Raw genomic sequence first — 17,843 nt, 5'->3', positions numbered from 1 at the left:
AGTGGGTACATTACCTCTTGAACATTGTTATCTCTTCCCATGTTTTTCTCCCCATGTTTTTCTCCCAACTTTCCCTCCTCCATTCCTCTCACTCATCTTGTTTTCCCCTTACCTTCCCTTTTTCAAATAAACAAATAAATGTATATATAATATACCAGGTACCGAAGTCAGATATAGTAATAACATGAGATAAACCTTAAGGGGAAAAGAAAAGAAATAGCTTTACATAGTACATTAAGAACAGCAACCATTTCTTTTGGGGGGGGTGATTTTTTTTCATATATTTTTTATTGTAATTAATAGAAGGGTTACATTATATTCACCAGATAGAAGGTGCATTATTTCAATACATTGATACCCTTTCTCATGTCTTGGTCCCCATTTCCCTCCCATCACCCCCACCCCTCATCTTTTTTTCCCCCCTTCCCTATCCAATTTCAAATAACGAAATACGTATATATCCAGTATATCAGATAACAAAGGGAAATACTGTAGCAATATGATATAACCAAGGGACAGCAAAAGAGATGAGAGATAACATAGTACATTAAGACAACAGTCACTCATTATATGGCTTTTGTTTCCTTATCCTGGAGGTCCTTGTATTTAGTGTCATACTATTTGGCCTAATGTCTCTAGATTTTGTTCTATTGTAAATCTCTGCTAGGAGAGCCCAAGGTTTCTACTGATTATGACAAATGAGGGAGACTATTGGGCCTATGTTCCTTTGTGACTGGCTTACTTCACTTAATATGATTTTTTCTAAGTCTTTCCATTTCCTTACAAATGGGGCGATGTGGTTCTTTTTGACAGCAGCATAGAATTCCATTGTGTATAAATACCACATCTTGATCCACTCATCAACTAAGGGACATCTGGGTTGGTTCCATATCTTTGCTATGGTAAATAGTGTTGCAATGAACATCATTGTGCTAGTGGATTTAGTATGCCCTTGTTTCTGGATGACAGCAACCATTTCTTTGCAATGATATGATATCATTCTTCATAATTGAGCAAAATTCTATCATGTATATTTATAGTATATATATATATATATATCTCACATCACACACACGTACATACATATGTATATATACATATACATATATGTATATGTATATGACATCACATTTTCTTGATCTGTTTGCCCATTGAGGGTTATCTGGGATGTTTCCATATTTTAGCTATAGTGAATAGTGCAGTAGTGAATGTGGTTGTGCAAGTGGCTTTACTGTGTACTGAATTTAATCTTTATGATAAATGCCCAAGAGTGGTATTGTTGGATCACAGTGTAGTTGTATCTTTAGCTTATTGAGAAATCTTTTTCTTTTTTTGTGCCAGTCCTGGGCTTGGCTCAGGGCATGAGCACTTTCCTTGGGTTTTCTCAAGGCTAGAGCTCTACCACTTGAGCCTCAGCACCACTTCTGGCTTTTTTTCTATGTATGTGGTACTGAGGAATTGAACCCGGGTCTTCATGCATGCTAGGCAAGCACTCTACCACTAGGCCAAACTCCTGGCCCCCATTTACAGCTTTTTTACTGCCTAAGTGGAGATAAGAGTCTCAAGGGCTTTTCTGCTCAGGCTGGCTTTACACCCTGATCTTCAGATCTCAGCCTTCTAAGAACTAGGCATTAGCCACCAATGCCTGGCTAGAGAAGGATTTTTAATAACTGTTTAAAAGCAAGTGACTTACATTATTTTCTAGACCTATGTATGACTTGGGTTCAAAAAGTTATATACATTGCTAATATATAATATGTAATGTATTGATAATAAATAAATATATAATATATTTCCGAATTTTATCTATAAAGATAAAAATCAGATCTATAAAGATCTGTTAAATGCACTTTTATAACCATAGTAGATTTTTCAGAGAATTTTTTTCTCCAAAGGTTGAGGGGTTTCCTTTCGAGAACTTCGGGTACCATGGCTTTATTCTTGTACTCTTCCATATCATAATCTTTTCTTTCTTTTTTCATATATTTTTATTGAATTATTAGAAGGGTTACATTATATTCACCAGATAGAAGATGTATTACTTCGTAAACATTGATACCCTTTCTCATGTCTTGGTCCCCATTTCCCTCCCCCCACCCCTGCCCCTCATCGTGTTTTCCTACCTTTCTATCCTATTTCATCCATATCATAATCTTATGAAAGCATACCAACTTTATTTACCTTCATTTTCCATCATTTTTCACACATTGAAAATCAGATTTTCCTAAAATATTTAATCATGTATTCTTGTTTAGTCCAGTATTACCTCTTCCCTGCCATTTGAACTCTGCCTTCTAGCACAGATTATACATGTCTTAAATTGGTCTAAAGTAATACTGCTTTACATTTTTTCCTGATTCATTCTCTTGTTTTCTTTTTGACTTTTAAGTGGAGAGAGAATGCACATACAACAAATCAGTAGTACTCTGAACCTGTGACCCTCAAGTAGCCTTTTCTTTGCTTTCTTCCTCCCTCCTTCCTTCCTTTCCTCCTTTCTTTTCTTTCTTTCCCTCTTTTGTTCTTTCTTTGTCTCCCTCCCTCCCTTCCTCTCTCCCTCCTTCTCTTCCTCCCTCCTTTCTGTCTTTCTCTTTCTTTCCCTCTCTCTGTGTCTTGTCTACCTGTGAATTCTGCCAAATGAGGCAATGTCAGAATCATCCAACTAGGCACCGAAGTGGAGCAGGGTGCAAATCCTATTAGCCTCACTCATTCTCTGACAATCTTAAGTAGATCCAGCTGGCATCACTAGGCCTCAGAATGTATTTGGAAGGACAGAAGAAATAGGATTAAGTTGTTTTCTGTTTTGTTACTATTTTTAAAATTATCTTTAAGTAGAAGTTTCAAATTCAACATGTCGGTTTATAAGTACAGTGTATCTTGATCCATATGACTTCTATCCAGTCCAGTTGTTTTAAGTTTGATAATTTGTAAACAACCATGAGTTTAAACTAGAGTTAAGTGCTTAGTAGCAGTATAAGTTATTTTAATTTTCTCATCTCTGCAATGAACAGTACTGGAATCATCGGTTCAGTTTGGAGATCCTATGAGATAATCTATATCAAGTTCTTTTTTGGAGGGATGGGGAAGTCCTCAGGCTTGAACTCAGGGCCTGAGCACCCTTCTTGGGCTTCCTGAAGGCTAGGGCTCTACCACTTGAGCCACAGCACCACTTCCAACTTTTTATGTTTGTATGATGCCAAGGTATCAAACCCAGGGCATCATGCATGCTAGGCGAGCATTCTACCATTAGGGCATGCTCCTGGTCGCCTCCTTGTGTTCTTTACCTAAGAATAATGAAAGCTTATTTTGGGTTAATCCGGCTTCAGGTCTCTTGCATTGTTCCAGAATCAGATCTATTTTTAATTTTTATCTTTTCCTTAATGTCTTCACTTATCTATGAGTTATTTGGATGTCTGTATCATTCTCTTTAAAAAACTACCAACTTTCTCTTGTTTTATTTTTCACTTATACATATCCATTATATTACTTTATTCTGGTGGCTGTTTTTAACCTTTGAGTATTATTCTGACCTCATCCTGACAGTTTAGCTATTATATACTAGTATTTAGGCTGTATGCTAAATAGGCATAAACAAATAGGCCTGGCCTTTACACTCCTTCATAGCAACTCACTACTTTTGAGTACACCCTCTTTCTCTCTTCTCCAAATCTTCATGATGCCTCTTGGGGCTTTCCAGGGTCATCTATTTGCTCTGTCTGCAAGGGTCTTTACACAGTATTCCAGAGTCCAAAGTGCCTGCTTGATTTCTTCCCTATTTGGGGGACAGAATCTCACCATGAAGCCAAGACTAACCTTGAATTCATGCTTTTCCTGTCTGTGCTGGGGTTATAGGCATGTACCACCGTACCTGACATTCATCCTCTTCTCTTCCTTAGTGACTAACATTGAACCCATTTCCAGGAAAAAAAAAATCTCACTACTGCTAACAGTGGTGTGAGATCACACACGCACTTTCTGGCATCTGTAAAGATCTGTTAGATGTGTTAGAAATCTCTGATGAGGGTCTCTCAGGCAGCTTGGTTGACTGGCTCTCTGGTGATAGCACAGAGTGATTGGAGAGAGCTTTGGGGGAGAAAAGAGGCACACCTTGGAGATTTATTTATCTATTAAGAAATATTTCCTGAGTGCCTTTGATGTACTATGCACTTAGTTACTAAGATCAGCTCTCCAGGGTCATCTATTTGCTCTATCTGCTAGGGTCTTTCCATAGTATTCCAGAGTCCAAAGTGCCTGCTTGATTTTTTCCTCTTTGGGGGACAAGTGAAGCGACAAAGCAATAGATTGACAACTTGAATAGGGGAAAATAAAGTCACTCATGAGAAATCAAAATATTTGCCCTGTGCTGTTCATAGGTCTAGGATCCAAATTTATTCTACCCAAAGTATTTGCGAGCTCTTCCTCAGGAAAGAAAACATGAAAACCAGGGTTAGAAAGAGACTTCTGGGACTCTGGTGAAAGGAAACACATACACATGAGTTAGCTCATGAGGCATATATAGGAAAACAAAACCAACAGCTCATCACAGCCCACATTCACAGACTACAAGTCATATAAACCATGAGGGAAAACAAGAAGGAGAGGTAGTACTCATCCAGCCCCAGTAAGTGGCTATATTAAAAAAATATTTTTGGGGGGGCCAGTTGTGGGGTTTGAACTCAGGGCCTAAGCAATATCCTTGGACTTTTCTCAAAGCTAGAGCTGTACAATTTGAGCCACAGCACCATTTCCAGCTTTTTCTATGTATATGGTACCGAGGAATCGAACCTGGGTCTTCGTGTATGCTAGGCAAGCACTCTACCACTAGGCCAAACTTCTGGCCCCTCAAAATAATTTTTTAAAGTGGGATAATATGCTAAATGATTATTGAGACTTATATGAGAATTAAAAAGAATGAATGACCAGGTACTAGTAGCTCACTCCTATAATCCTAGCTACTCCGGAGGCTGAGATCTAAGGATCAGACTTCCAAACCAGCCTGGGCAGATAAGTCCCCCTTGAGACTCATATTTCCAATTAATCCCTTGCTAGCCTTGAGCAAAAGAGCTCAGGGACAGAGTCCTAGCCCTGACTTCAAGCCCCACAACCATGGGGGGGGGGGGAGAAATTATGGCTGGGGCACTGGTGGCTTACACCTGGTATCCTTAACTGATCAAGAGGCTGAGATCTGAGGACTGGTTCAAATCCACCCAAAGCCAGGAAAGGCAGGAAAGGCTTTGAGAATCTTATCTTCAGTTAACCACCAGAAAACCAAAAGTGGTGCTGTGGTTCAAAGTGAAGAGTGGTAGAGTGCTAACCTTGAACAAAAGAGTTCAGGGACAGCCCTCAGGCCCTGAGTTCAAGCTCCACAACACCTCCTCCCCCTTCCCCCCGGAAAAAAAAAAAACACTAAAAAAATCTACTGAGCCCAAAACTGCATGGAGTAGTATTTACACAATTAAAAAATTGTAAGTGAATGCAGTTCTTTTGAATGTAGTTCTGAGACAGGACATGAAAAAATAAAGAAAAGCAAGTAAGAGATGTGGAGACTGAATGGAAAGCTTTTATAGCATAGTCAGGAGACTGAATGGAAAACTTTTATAGCATAGTCAGGAGAGCAAACAATATTCAAATAAAGAATGAGTGGAATGTTCCACACTAAACACACTGACTCCTGTGTAGGGAAAATACAAACAAATCCACATTTAGCAACACTCAGAACTCTGACTCCTGTCCTCAAGGAGTTTGAAATCTAAAAAAGAAATGAAAAGAAAATATAGGGGCGATATGCAGAAGTAAAAGATACACAAAAGGTGGCTACAGGAAAACCTAAGCGATGGAGTTGGCTGGAGTAGTGCAGTGGGGATCAGAGGTGGATTTAGTACATGAGTTCTTCAGTGGACTGCAGGAACCTCCCACTGATAGGGTTGATGAGCCTCTTTACCTAGCACAGAGGTAGACTTTAATAGAAGGTTCTGCTTGTCAGCAATATCTGAATGTTCAATCTTAATTTAAAAAATGTTCTAAATGACTTGGTACTAGATGAGATTATTTAAGAATAATAAGAGATAACCAGGTTTCTTTTTCTCTAGATGAATGTGAAACTCAAGGAATTCTCGTTTGTTAACATTTTTGAAAACTCAACAATTCACTTACATCTATAGTCCTTGTATGTGGCTCTCAGCCATCTAGAAGTGAATTGGGCTGACCTGGACTCTTACTCAGCTTCCCATGGTCATGGGGAATGTGGTTTTATAAGTGGCTTTCTCTCCCTTAGGGAAGTAAAACAGTAACAGGGTGATCTGAGGACATTCAACTAAGAGTAAACATTGAGGTAAACTTCACTGCATGCTTCTTCCCATCTTTGCATGACTATTTAGAAGTCTCTCTCCAAATTGTGTAAAAACTGTTCTTAGTAAGTCATGATGCATTAGCATACTGATGAGAATCATTGCAGAAAGATGCGTTGTCATGTAGCATCCTATTCAATTCGCAGGTTAATGAAATGATACAACTTACTAGAGATAATTTAATGGTTTACAAATAGACCCCAAATCAATTATCATGATATCTCAAAGAAAAATCCAAGACACCTGAGTCATAATCATCTCTTGCCTTCATGTTTGAAAGAAGCTGCTAGAGATTCATCCATGATGGTTTAGTCTTCACTGCTGTGATTTTTGTGCAGCCTTTAAGACTGGCAGAGTACAGAAGGCTCTATGCCCTCCTGCTGACCAGAATACATATCTGGGCTGAGATATCCTTAAGGATTGGTAAAGAGTTAGCTTAGAATATATTCAGAGCAGTCCCAGCAGCATTGAGATGAAAAAGTTCCTAGGCAAAATGTCTCCTATTGGCAACTTTGTTTGTTCCTGTTGGCCAGTAATTGAGACTATAAGTATATTTTCTTCCTGTCTGATCATCTAGAGATCTTGACCTTGCCAAGGTCCTAGAATTTCGTAGAAGAGTGCATGCAGACCCATTAAGATGAAAGTTGGAAACACTTAATGAGATTCTAGACTTTTGATTCTCTTACTGAGTAGATACTCTACCACTTGGGCCATGCCCCATTTCTTTTTCCTAGATTCTTTTTTCTGATATGCCAAAGTACCTTGTAAAACTCCTATGTATTTTGTCTTCAGTATTACATTGATCTGCACAGCTGGAGGGTTGTGTTCCACAGATAAATGGCATGAAGAAGCAATGAGTTATAGATAAATGTATATGTGAGATTGGAACTTTTTCCTTTTTTTTTTTTTTGCCAGTCCTGTTTGAACTCAGTTCCTGGACACTATCCTTGAGTTTTCTTAAGTCTAGTGATCTAACACTTGAGCCATAGCACCACTTCAGGCTTTTTCTGTGCATGTACAAACCCAGGGCTTTGTACATGCTAGGCAAGCACTCTACCACTAGGCCACACTCCTGACCCCACTGTGAATTTTTATGCAACCCTTCTCATGAGGCTGCAAAGCCAGGCCATAGCAGGAAACCGGAATAGAGGAGCTGACTCAACTGAAATTGAAAGTCTGGTCTTTGGGATTTTCCAGACTGGAACTTTCTTATTCTTCAAGTTAAAATAGGCAACCATATGAATTGCTAGTTATTCAAGTTTAGTACATAAGAAAGAAAAATAATTATGCGTATGACTTAGTGCAATCTGTATTAAATCTAAAACTAAGTTTCTCAACATAGCTAGAATGTATTTGGTATTTTGAGTACGTCTGGCACTTGGTTATACTCATCTTGGAGGCTGTGGGAGAAAAATGAAGATGATTTCTCTCAAGTACTTAAAAATCACTGAGTAGACAAATGGATATGAAATTGAGAGTGAGTTAAGGCAGTGTGTGACTAAATAATCTTAGACATTTTGTGCCGACATAGGGGAAGGAAGAGCAATAAGAGTGTATGTAAGTGTGAGAAGGCTTCCAGGGACTGCATGGCTAGGCTGGGCCCTAGAGGAGAGTACTTCTCAGAAGGTGGTGAAGAAGGTTTTCTGCCCTAAAGTTAGAGTGAAGAGAAACAGGAATCCTGTAGCCTGGTGAAAGGGGGGCGGGGGGAGTCCTGTGGAAGTGAGTTTTACTGTTTGCATGATGAATGTCAGCCTGGATTTTCGGGTTGCTGAAAACAGTAATAGTGAAGTACTTTAAAAAGACAGAGTATAAACTCAGGTCAGTGTTGTCTACAACTTCACTGCTGATTGGCTTAATGGGGGCTGGTCAAGAGAAAAGGGAATAGAGGGAATGTCAGAAAACATGACTAACATAATAAATAATAGATGTTCCACACATTTTTCTTACAGAAAACTTTTGCAAATTAAATTTCATTTAAGCCTTAACAGAAACTATGAATTAAGTGGGTCCCACTTTACAGACATAGAAACTGAGGCCCAGGCTTGTCATCACTAAGTTTCCACTTCGGTGAATATCTGCCATCTTATCATTGTCTTTGATGGATTATCCAAAACTTGTAGATATTTCTTTTTCCTGGAAGTTCAAGTAAAGCCGAGGCAGCATACTTTGTTGTTGTTTTTTTTAAATTTTTTTTATTGTAATTAGTAAAAGGGTTACATGATATTTGCCAGATAGAAGGTGCATTAATTCACATACATTGATACCCTTTCACATGTCTTGGTACCCATTTCCCCCCCACACACCCCTCACCCGTCTTGGTTTTCCCCCCTTCCCTATCAAATTTCAAATATCCAAATACAAATAAATTCAATATATCAGATAACAAAGTGAGATACTATACCAATATGAGATAGCCAAGGGACAGCCAAGGAGATGAGAGACAATATAGTACATTAAGGACAACAGTCATTCATTATATGGCTTTTGTTTCAATATCCTGGAGGTCCTTTCAATTAGCTTCACATTATATGGCCTTATGTATCAAGATTTTGCTCTATTGCAAATCTCTGCTAGTAGAGCCCAAGGTTTCTACTGATTATGACGAATGAGGGAAACCACTGAGCCTAAGTTCCTTTGAGTCTGGCTTACTTCACTTAATATGATTTTTTCTAAGTCTTTCCATTTCCTAACAAATGGGGCGATGTCATTCTTTCTGACAGCAGCATAGAATTCCATTGTGTACAAATATCACAACTTGTTGATCCACTCATCAACTGAGGGACATCTAGGTTGGTTCCATATCTTTGCTATGGTGAATAGTGCTACAATGAACATTGTTGTGCTAGTGGGTTTAGTATGTCCTTGTTTCTGGATGGTTGGGTAAATGCCAAGTAGTGGAATTGCTGGATCATAGGGGAGTTCTATGTTTAGCCTTTTGAGGCACTGCCACACTGCTTTCCATAGTGGTTGAACGAGTTTGCACTCCCACCAACAGTGTAGTAATGATCCCTCCTGGCCACATCCCCTCCAGCATCTGTTGTCATTCGTTTTCCTGATCCTGGCCATTCTAACTGGAGTGAGGTGGAATCTTAGAGTTGTTTTGATTTGCATTTCTTTTATGACCAGAGATGTTGAGCATTTCTTCATGTGTCTATAGGCCATTTTTGTTTCTTCTCCAGAGAAGACTCTCTTTAAGTCTTTGGCCCATTTTTTAATGGGATGGTTGTTACTTTGGAGGTTAGTTTTGGAGTGATTCAATTTTTTGAGTTGTTGATATATTTTAGATATGAGGCCTTTGTCCGTTGTTTGGTTGGTGAAGATCTTCTCCCACTCTGTAGGCTTCCTGATTAGTTTACTAGCTATGTCCTTTGCCATACAAAAGCTCTGCAGTTTAATGCAGTCCCACTTATCCAGCCTTTCTCTGATTTGTTGTGATTCTTGGTCCTTATTAAGAAAGTTTCAACCTGTGCCAAGGAGGCCTAGGGTATTTCCTATTCCTTCCTGTAAAGTTTTCAGTGTGTCAGCTTTTACCTCCAGGTCTTTGGTCCATTTGGAGTTAATTCTAGTGCAAGGTGACAAAGAAGGATCCAGCTTTAGTTTTCTGCAGGTGCTTAACCAGTTCTGCCAGCACAACTTGTTGAAGAGGCTGTCTTTCTTCCCTTCTATTTTTTTGGCTCCCTTGTCAAAGATTAGGTGGCCATAGGTCTGTGGTTTAATATCTGGGTCCTCAGTTCTATTCCATTGGTCTTCAGGCCTGTTCCTGGAGGCAGCATACTTTGTATACTCAAGAGATCTATCCAAGAACTTGAACTTGTTATGGTGATTCAACAGACAGCCAAGAAAATCAATAAAATTAATGTTTTGTTTGGCTTTTTTTGTTGTTTTTTTTGGAAAAATAGTTTTATAGGAAAATAGTTGAGATAAGTGAGATTGACAAGGTATGACTAAATAAGTGATTGTTTCTATGGAAGTACAGAAAGCAGTAATGGCTGGTTATTCTTCTGATGAGACTGGCATCAACTACTGCCATTTGCTACTCTGCTGACTTCTAGTGTTCTCTTGGCCCCAGTCCCTGCTGAGTTGCATAGTTGTTAGCCTCCTGTGGGCATCATGGATCCCAGCAGTGTCCTTGGAAAGCCCACCATGGCTATAGCATTTCCAGTGTTACGCAGCCACCCAGAAAATTGGGATGGGCAGAACTTTCGGAGGCCTTTGACTATAAAGAAAGCAGATATATGTTGCATACTCATTCTGAGTTGGAGAAATCATGAAGTCGAGAAAAGCCCAGGAATGACTTTTTCATGTTAGTATTTCAAATTTTTCAGTATTTCAAATTTTTCATTTTCCAAACATCAGAGGCCCTAGTTCATCAGAGGCCCTAGTTCATCAGAGGCCCTAGTTCATCAGAGATAGTGGTGATTTAGAGGGAAAATAAACTTTTTTTTTTTTTTTTGGTGGATCATGGATGTGAACTTGGCCTGGGCTCTGTCCTTGAGCTCTTCAGCTCGAGGCTACCTCCCTACTCTCAAGCCAAGCCCTACTTCCCATTTTCTAGAGGTTAATTGGAGATAAGATTCTCAGGTTCTTTTGTGGGGAGGCTGGCTTTAAACCTTAATCCTCAGATCTCAGCTTCCTGAGTAGCTAGGATTACAGGTGTGAGCCCCCACGCCTGGCTAATAATACACTTTTTTTTTAACAATCAAGTTATTAAAAACATTTGACTTAGGTATTGGCAATGGTGACCTCAACCTCCACTCCTAGCTCAATGCTGATGTAAGTTATCTGCTTGACAATCTCAGAAGGACTGTGTAAGTCAATGAGTCGCTTGTGGATCCTCATCTGGAAACGATCCCAGGTCTTAGAACCTTCACCACAAGGGGTTTTTCTTGTAGTGATTCACAAAGTCTTGGTAGGCATGTGCACTGGTCCTTTTATTTTGAGATTCTTCTCCTTGGCGCCTCAGATCAGGTCAGCACAGACCTTCTCCAGAGACTTCACGTTGCCGCTGGTGAGGGTGATCCGAATCCCGTGAATCACCACCTCCAGTTCCACAGGTGTTTTCCCCATGTCTTTAAAGGCCATGGCTGAGGCACAGCTTCCTGACTGACTGACTTGTTCCTTGGTGAGAGTGAACAGTGGTGAGTCAGGAGCCGGAGCGGCCGAGATGGAGCTCCGCACACACAGTCGCTTCTCCCGCAGAAAAAAGTAGTAATAAACTTTTTAACCCGGTTTTATACATAGTAGGCAGCAAGCATTATACCACTTTGAACCCTCCCTTTAGCCCTTTTAGGGTGTACGCGTGTGTGCGCGCACACCAGACCTGGGACGTCACCTCAGGGCCTGGGTACTGTCCTTGAGCTTTGTGTCAAGGGTACCATTTTTCCACTTAATCCACAGTTCTACTTCTAAGTTTTTGTTAGGTAAGAATCTCATGGACTTTGTTGCCTGGGCTGGCTTCAAGCTGTGAGCCTCAGATCTCAGCCTCCTGAGTAGCTAAAATTACAACTGTAAGCCACTAGAACTCAGCAAGACTTTATTTTTTAAAATTTTGTTTTTAAGGACTTTAGTGCCCTTACCTGGGGTAGCCTCAAACTCAAGATCCTTCTGTGTCTCCTTCCTGAGCAGCTAGGATAACAGGCATGTGCCCCATGCCTAGCTAATGATTTTTTTTCCTTTTTTTCATATATTTTATTGTAATTATTAGAAGGGTTACATTATATTCACCAGATAGAAGGTGTATTACTTCACAAACATTGATACTCTTTCTCATGTCTTGGTCCCCATTTCCCTCCCTCCACCCCTCATCTTGTTATCCCCCTTCCCTATCCTATTTCAAATAACCAAATAAACATATATGCAATATATCAGATAATAAGGTAAAGTACTATAACAATATGTGATAACTAAGGGACAGTGAAAGAGATGAGAGATAACATAGTACATTAAGGAAAACAATCACTCATTATATGGCTTTGTTTCTATATCCTGGAGGTCCTTTCATTTAGTGTCATACTATATGGCCTTATGTATCTAGGTTTTGTTCTATTGTAAATCTCTGCTAGGAGAGCCCAAGGTTTCTACTGATTATGACAAATGAGGGAAACCATGGCTTACTTCACTTAATATGATTTTTTCTAAATCTTTCCATTTCCTTACAAATGGGGCAATGTGGTTCTTTCTGACAGCAGCATAGAATTCCATTGTGTATAAATACCATATCTTGTTGATTCACTCATCAACTGAGGGACATCTGGGTTGGTTCCATATCTTTGCTATGGTAAATAGTACTGCAAAGAACATGGTTGTGCTAGTGGATTTAGTATGTCCTTGTTTCTGGAAGATTGGGTAAATGCCAAGTAGTGGAATTGCTGGGTCATAGGGGAACTCTATATTTAGTCTTTGAGGAACTGCCATACTGCCCTCCTTAGTGGTTGAATGAGTTTGTACTCCCATCAACAGTGTAGTAGTGATCCCTCCTGGCCATATCCCTGCCAGTATCTGTTATTAGATTTCTTGATAATGGCCATTCTAACTGGTGAGGTGGTATCTTAGAGTTGTTTTGATTTCCATTTTATGGCCAGAGATGTCAAGCATTTTTTCATGTGTGTGTAGACCATTCTTATTCTGCAGAGAAGACTTTCTTTAAATCTTTGGTCCATCTTTTATTGGGATGGTTGTTTCTTTGGAGTTAGTTTGGGAGGTTGATTCCTTTTAAGAAGCAAAAGTGATTGAAATGAACCCCAAGAAATAGAAACAAGGGGTTTTCTTATTATATTCCTTGCAGTTCTTTTTTCTTCTCTTCTCCATTTTGGGTTTTGGTTTATTCCCTTTTGTCACTGTCTTTCATTTCTTTACCCTTTGTCTTGTATATGAGTCTACCTGATGTGGAGAGAGGAAGGGAAACAATAGAGAGAATCAGTTTGGGGTAATAGTCACTAGACACCATGTTGCAGGGGAAAAGAGATGGGAGGAGGAATATCTGGAGAGAATCAGGGAGGAGGTGACATTGTTCAAAAGGAAATATATTCATGAACTGGCTTGTGTAACTGTAACCCCTCTGTACACCACCTTTACAGTAAAACATTTTTTTTGCCAGTTGAGGTGCTTGAATTCAGGGCCTGAGCACTGTCCTTGGACTTTTCTCAAGGCTAGAGCTCTACCACTTGAGCCACAGCACCACTCCCAGCTTTTTTCTATGAATGTGGTACCAAGGAATCCAACTTGGGTCTTCCTGCTTGCAAAGCAAGCACTCTACCAGTAGGCCAAACTACCGGCCCTAAATTTTTTTAAATAAAATAAATAAAAGCAAAATTAACCTAGCCTTATTTTCTTCCTCTCTCCTCCCTTTTCCTTCCTTTTCCTCCTCTTCTTCTCGACTTGCTTCTCTCTCTTCATCTCCTCTCTTCATCTGCTCTCAACTTCTTTCCTTTCTTCTCCTTTCCTCTCCTCTACTTGTGTACTCCTTTTTTTTATTAAAGAATTTATTAACATTGATTTTTACATCATATTTCAAATGACAGGTTTAACAAACAAGTGTTCAAAGAGGGAATCTCTATATACAATCACTGGGACTTAGTTTTTAGAACTTAATCAAAATTAGGCTAAGGGTTTGTCATAGAAACATATTAATTTATGAAATAAAACATGTCTATAGAGACATAGGTTTTTATGTCTATGTAGTTGTGTTTATATTTCTATTACAATGTCCATTGCATTGGGTATGCAGATATTGAGTCCTTGCTCTTGTACTCTTTGGATCAAATAGCCACATACTAAGGATACCATGCGCCTTTTGTTCCTTAGGTCTTGACTTGTCTCACTCAACATGATTTGCTCTAGATTCATCCACTTCCCTGCGAATGCCATTATTTTATCTTGTCTGTTGGCTATGTAGAATTCCATTGTGCATATATATATACATATACCGCATTTTCTGTATCCATTCATCTGCAGTAGGGCATCTGGATTGTTTCCATCGCTTGGCTATTGTGAATAGTGCAGAGATGAACATAGCCGAGCAGGTATCCTTATCATATCTTGAGTTATGATGTTCAGGGTAGATGCCCAGAACTGGTATGGTGGGATCATAGGGAAGGTCAATTTTCAGTTCTTTAAGAAACCTCCACACTGCTTTCCAGAGTGGCTGAACTAGTTTACATTACCACCAGAAGTGTAGTAGGGTTCCTTTTTCTCCACAACCTCTCCAGCAACTGTCATTATCTGAGTTCAAAATTTTGGCCATTCTTATTGGGATAAGGTGGTATCTTAGGGTTGTTTTTATTTGTATGACCATAGATGATGAACATTTTCTAATATGCTTTTCTGCCATTTTAATCTCTTCTTCTGATAAGTCTCTCTTAAGTTCCCTTGCCCATTTAGTGATTGGTTTGTTGGGTTTGGGTGGGGGGGTTAGTTTCTTGAGTTCGCTATAGATATTGGATAGTAAGCATTTCTCTAATGTATTATTGGTAAATATCTTTTCCCAGTTGGTTGGCTGTCTTTCTATTATAGTAGCTATGCCTTTGTCTGTGAAGAAACTTTATTTTTAGGTAGTCCTATTTGTCAAGTCTCTCCTCTCTATTATGACCCTGGGACTCCGTTCAAGAAGTTTTTGCCTGTGTCTATGAGTTCCAGTGTCTCTCCTATTCTGTCGTGTAGCAGTTCCAGAGTTTCAGTTCTGATATTGAGATTTTTTATCTGTTTTGAGTTAATATTTGTGCATGGCGACAGGCTGTGGTCAATACTTAGTTTTTTGAATGTGGCTGCCCAGTTTTACCAGCACCAATAATTGAATAGGCTGTGTGTGTTCTACTGTATATCTCTAGCTCCTTTGTTGAATATATGTTGACTATAGGTATGTGGTTTTATTTCTGGATTTTCTATTATGTTCATTGATCTTCTCATCTATTTTTGTGCCAATATGAAAATGTTTTTGTTATTATGGCTCTATAGTAGAGTGTGAAGTCCAGTATTGTAATACCACCTGCATTGCTCTTTTTGCTTAGAATTGCTTTGGCTATTCTAGGTCTTTTGTTATTCCATATGAACCTTTGGATTACACCTTCTATTTCAGTAAAGAATGTCCTTAGGATTTTGATGGCGATTACATTGAAATTGTGTATCAATTTTGGCAGTATGGCCATTTTCACTATGTTGGTTCTCCCTATCCATGAGCATGGGATGTCTTTCCATTTCCTGATATCCTCTTTGATTTCTTTATTTAGCGGTTTTATAGTTTTCATTAAATAACTCCTTTATATCTTTGGTTAATTCCTAAATATTTTATTCTTTGGGGGGCCATTGTAAAGGATATTGTTTTCTTGATTTCTCCTGTTTGTGTATTGTTGATTTTGTTTTGTGCCACTTTGCCAAAGTGATTTATTAGTTCTAGGAGTTTAGGAGTGCAATTAATTGGGTTGTTCAGGTATGTTATCATGTCGTCTGGGAATAAGGATAGTTTAATTTTTTCTTTCCCTATGTGGATCCCTTTGATGTCCTTCTCTTGCCTTACTGCTCTGGCTAAGGGTTCCAGCACAATATTGAAGAGAAGTGTCTGTCTTGTTCCTGATTTTAAGGTAAATCGTTCTAGGCTTTTCTCCATTTATTATGATACTGGCTGTAGGTGTGTCATATACGGCTGTAATTATTTTAAAGAATGTACCTCCTATTCTTATTTTCTCCAGTGTTTTCATCATGAGTGGATGCTGTGTTTTGTCAAATGCCTTCTGGGCATCCAGAGAAATGATGATTCTTAACCTTAGCTCTATTGATATGATATATTACATTAATTGAACAAATTGATATTTTAAAATTTTTTTCTCATCATAGAAGATGACTAACATGTGTTTATCTATATACATGTTGGCCTGTGTCCAATAATAATTACCATAACAAAAAATAATTACCATAACTTGGGTAACTCAAGCAATGAAGGAACTTGAGTTCCAAATGCAAATATTTTCATTTCCATATCTTTATTTTTTTATTGTAATTAGTAAAAGGGTTACATGATATTTGCCAGATAGAAGGTGCATTAATTCACATACATTGATACCCTTTCACATGTCTTGGTCATATCTTTATTTTCTTCATTGTCAAAGAACAAGCATAATATCGATGATATATCATTGCCATCTTTTTTTTCAATTGTTTTTGTTGTCAGGGTGTTGTATAGAAGGGTTATGGTTACATTCGTCAGATAGTAGGTATATTATTTCTTGAAATCATATTGTCATCCTGTTGTGAATTTATGATACCTGATTTAAGGGGAAGTCGTGTGTGTGTGTGTGTGTGTGTGTGTGTGTGTGTGTGTGTGTGTTGCTGAGGATGGCGTCAGGGCCTCATGCTTGGTAGGCAAGTATTCTTCCACAGAACTACATTCCCAACTCAAGTTCTGTGTCTTTATCTCTATTTTGGAGAATGAATATTAATTTGCATATTTGAGAAGAGTGAGGTAAAAGGGTCATGGGTAAGAGAATACACTGTAGTTAACTAACCTGTATAATGAAGTATCTTGGGAATTGAGACCTGATCAATTAAAATATGTTTTATCAAATTCCTTATTTGTATGTATGCTTAAGTACATATTGGACTATTGCTTTGCCTTATTATTTTTCCTTTCAATGGTGAAAGTATAAACCCTGAACATTCTCTTTTTGAATATGGTATAGGAAAAATGAGGGTTCTACCAGCTTAGCAGTCACTTCCTCAATTGTGAGAAAAACACAAAGTTACTCCCCTTCTATTAACAGAATCCAGGACCTGAGAGTTCCATCCTCTGTTAAAATTACATCTTTGATAGGTATTTGCAGTCATCCCACTTCTTGTGTGTTTCATAAATTGTAGGTAACGATGGTCTAATAGGGTTATATTTTTTTTCTTTGTTGTAATTAGCAGAACTAGTCCTGTATTAACTTAAGCAGGAAGAACTTTGTTGGGAGGATATTAGACATTTGTAGACTTGGTAAGTGCAGAGCACAGAATTAGGCTTGGCTGTGGACCAATTACAAGGCAACTGGTCCAAGGTATCTCTAGACCAGACTCAGGAACCATGAATTGCTAAAGAAGATCTTAGCACTGATTGTTATCCAAATGAGTATTGTGGTGGTGCTGACCATTTTCAGAATATAGTTCCTAACAAAATCCTCTAGGGAAAGAGCATTTAATTTTGTGGCTTTGTTCATGTGACTCACCCTGAAAAGAAGATCTCTAACATACACCTACTGGGTAATATCTAAGCAAGGCCTCTCTCCTCAGGAAAATAGAATGAACTTACTTCTAGGAAGTTTCAGCCCAAAGCAGCAAATGACCAGCACAGGGAGGTGAAGGATGTTGAATGAGAGAAGTGGGTTAATGGTCTTTCTTTTGAGAACTGAGGATTAGAAAAATGCCCTGCTGCTGTTTTTTTGTATCCTCACCCTCTTTCTTTTTTGATTTGGGGACTAAAATGGCCTTCCTGCTGTGATGTAGACTTGCGCATGCGCGCACACACATAAATAT

At 38.8% G+C, this 17,843-nt stretch overlaps 1 protein-coding gene and 1 pseudogene across 2 annotated transcripts in view; one reads left to right on the top strand and one right to left on the bottom strand.

The window, feature by feature from the left end:
* Fnip2 (folliculin interacting protein 2) overlaps window positions 1-17,843 on the top strand; it is a 155,233-nt gene that overhangs the window by 128,565 nt on the left and 8,825 nt on the right. The gene's annotated exons all lie outside the window — the stretch shown is intronic.
* Window positions 11,067-11,426, bottom strand: LOC150055424 (small ribosomal subunit protein uS10 pseudogene; annotated as a pseudogene).

This window comes from Megascapheus bottae, chromosome 13 (assembly GCF_031878675.1).
Source record: "Megascapheus bottae isolate mThoBot1 chromosome 13, mThoBot2.hap1, whole genome shotgun sequence".
Classification (NCBI taxonomy): Eukaryota; Metazoa; Chordata; class Mammalia; order Rodentia; family Geomyidae; genus Megascapheus; species Megascapheus bottae.
This window is presented reverse-complemented; position numbering and strand designations above follow the sequence as displayed.